Genomic DNA, 3,652 nt, shown 5'->3' with positions numbered 1-3,652 from the left:
AAAACTGATGTCTATCTTCTATTACATATTAGTTCCTTTCTTCATGTTTGGGCTAACAGCTATATTGCAAAATAGTAGAAAAATCTCCAGACCAGTGTTACTGTTGATTCTTTTTTTTTTTTTTAAGTAAACAACACTTTTATTGGCCAAACATTTACATGAAATCATGAATGTCTAACATTCAAGAAAAACAAATAAACAACAAACCAAAAAGGTATGAAAGTGTGTTTCTGATCTTAAGGGAAGTCCTTACTACTGATCCTTACTCTATTTCTTTGGCAAACAGCCAGCATTATCGTATCCCCAAAAGAAGCTCTGCAGATGTAGAGGCCCATACCAGACCCCTGCACATTAGCTAACCCCAGCCTAACAGACAAGCTTAAGTTTCCAATGCTTGGAGATGGAAAAACTCCAACCAACACACTAGAGGTTCATCACCAAGGACGATGGATATAAACAAATCCTGCCTTAACACACCCTGCTTTCTCAAAAGAGTCACTAATTTCACAAGTTAAATCACTACAGTTAATAAAGCCCCACACCCCTCGGAAATCAATACTTATGTCCATTTCACAGACAGAAATACTGTCCAAGTTCAACTTCGGTGACAGCATTTTTTGAAGATAGCTTCAAGTTTTGTGTCTTGTACCATAATATTCCTCTTAGGATGCTCCTATTTGAAGATCCTGAAAATTATCCCCAGGCTGGGGCTTGAGAAAGGATAAGTGGAGCAGCAGGAGGCCTGGGGGATTAGCAATTTACCCCTAATTCACATACACCTCCAAATAACAACGTGCCAGGTGTGGGAGGGAGGTGGGGGCCACAGAGCCTGTGTCTGTTTGGCCTTTTCAGGACCTGGGCAGAGGCCTTCTAGACGTTCTCCAGTGTGTCCCACTCTGTGCCCCATCTGGTCAGTGTCCAATCTTCTGGCAAGCAGGACAAGGAGAAGCTACACTTGGGGTGGGGTGGGGGGATCAGATTAGAGGAGCAGAGAAAGGTGTTCACAGGTGGCGGTTCTCCTGGTGAATCATCCCCTAAAGATGTCAAACCGGGCCAGTGAGTGAGACTGGGCCTGGGATATATGGTGAGGATGTAGGCAGAGCTTTCAGAGAAAAGTCACAGCTCCAACATAGGCACTGTGATCAAACTGGTGAGAGCAAGCAGTTGTTAAGAAGAGGCTGGTCAGAACTTGCCTCTTTCATTCATCCTGTGACAAATATTTGTTGATTGCTTACCCTCTACCAAGTCCTGTGCTGGCATCTGAAGATATGCAGCTGAACAAGTCACACAGGCCTTCATGGAGCTTATGTTCAAATCGAGAAAGAAAGACAAAAAGATACATAACAAAGTAAGACGATTTCTGATGGCAAAAGGACATGCCCGAGGAACTTCGAACTTCCTGGGGATCTAATCCAAGTTTGAGATGAAGCTTGAAGAACCCAGAGGACCTAAGAGCTGGTCCACTCCTTGGCAATGAGAAGACAGTGTATAATAATGTGATAACTGACTGGGACAATGAGAACAAGCACAAGAGAAGTTAGAGAAGACAGGAAAACTCTTGTCAGCTGAAGTCACCCGTGCAATCTTTAGGGAAGAATTGGCATTTGGATGCGCAGGAAGAGGACAGGTGCTCAGGTGGGCTTGCGAAGTGTGTGCCAGGGAGAGAGAGAGAGAGAGAGAGAGAGAGAGAGAGAGAGAGAGGAGTGTCCACAGGAATGCACGAGGATGACAGCAGGCTGCTCCCATAACTCACCAGAAGATGGCAGTGGCCCCTGAGCAGACGCCCACCTTCAGTCTGGCCCTCTTCCAATCCACTCTGCAAACTTCAGCCAGATTACAGCACTCCTCTGGTTAAAAACTTTCAGTGGCTCCCCACTGTTTGTACTCTAATGTCCAAATTCTTAACGTCATTTACAGGGCCCAGAGGGACCTGGCCTCTGGTGACCTCTCCCACCCCATGGCTCTGCACTCAGGTCCTGCAATTCCCCCTCACCCCATGTACACTCCCTTACTGAACCACCGGAGTTCTGCCATTGTGCACTGCTCCCCCTACCCTGTCCCCTGCCCAGCTTTCTCCAATGCCATTTCTCTGCCTGAAACACCCTTCCTTCCTCCCTGTCCCCCTACTGCTTGGTAACAATGACTCGTCCTTTAGGTCTCCATTTAGACAGGTGTCTGCCAATCAAGAATGTTCCTGACCCCCTGTGCTCCAAACTGGGTGGGTGGGAAGAGTCTAGAGCACTTTGAAAGCCTGAAAGAAGAATTTAGACTTGACATAGTGGGTGCTTAGGACCCTTTTGTGTCATATGGTGAACATGATATTTCAAGAAAATCAATATGGCAATATTGTACCCCCAGCTCTGAAGCTGTCAGTACTATCTTAGCCAAAAGTTGAATCTACCAAGAGTAGGTGAGCGTCTACCTGCTGGGCATACATTCCCTACCTTCTTTGGGTAATAACCCCTGATTCTCCCATAGGGAACCACCTCTTTCTCTCATTCTCTGTCCACTAGCTTGGGTGGAGCTGATCCCACCCTGGCTCCAGGGAAGAGTATAGGAATGAGTCTTGGCCAATTAGAGCACTGTATATCCCTGGCCGCAGTGACAGCTCAGGATGGCATGAGAACTCAGGTTGGTCCAACAATACTCAATTCTGGACTTTTGTTTGCAATATTAAGAAAGGAAGCTCTCTTTTCCCCAGGGATTACTAAACTGATATGATGCATGCCTGGAGCCTGCCTGAGAATAACACCAATGTGGAAGGAGGCAGAGCTGAGAGATGGGAAGAGGCAGATTCCTGATGGCATTGTCTAAATACCTGGATTCAGCCATGGTTTAGCCAGGACAGACCATTTAGTGACAGGAGCTATCCAATTCCATTTAAGGCTTAAGACAATTCGAGCTGGGTTTCTGTCATTTGCAACCAAGAATCTTGGCCCACACACAAAAATGACCAGAACTAAGGCAACAGCACAACACAATCACCAGCAAGTTCTACCAGCTGTGGACTTGCAGTGCCTGGTAAAGATGATATTTCAGTAGCAATCACACGACTCCATTAGTAAAGCTTTTCTACTTAGTGGTGGCTATTTGTCAGTCGATGTCATAGCCTTGCCCACAGTCTGGGCAATAAACCACCCATTATGTGTAGAAAATAACCTCTTGACTATTTCAATCTGCCTCAACTCTAAATCACTAACTCGATCCAGTAGGCAAAGACTACAGTACACAGTTTTCCATTATTATTCCATAATTATTTAGCAAAAACAAAACCCTAACAGGAAAATTCCTTTCCAGTTTGCAAGCTGGGAATGTTATGAAGAATAGTGTGGTTTAAAAAGGGTTTCTAGCTCTCTGTACTATCTTCTCAATCTTTCTGTAAATCTCAAACTGTTCTAAAAAAAATTAAGTCTATTAGAAGAGGAGGGTTCCCAGATCAGATGCTTTGTGTGTTAAAAAAAAAAAAAACCAAAATAATTATCACTTCTAAATTTGCATAAATATCTTAACTTCTCCTCTCCGCCCATACTGCCTAGGTCAGGGCAAGAGTATATTAGGGGCCGGGCGCGGTGGCTCACGCCTGTAATCCTAGCTCTCTGGGAGGCCAAGGCGGGCGGATTGTTTGAGCTCAGGAGTTCGAAACCAGCCTGAG

The sequence above is a fragment of the Propithecus coquereli genome, unplaced genomic scaffold (genome assembly GCF_000956105.1).
Source record: "Propithecus coquereli isolate 6110/MARCELLA unplaced genomic scaffold, Pcoq_1.0 Scaffold104, whole genome shotgun sequence".
In the NCBI taxonomy this organism is placed as follows: Eukaryota; Metazoa; Chordata; class Mammalia; order Primates; family Indriidae; genus Propithecus; species Propithecus coquereli.
This window is presented reverse-complemented; position numbering follows the sequence as displayed.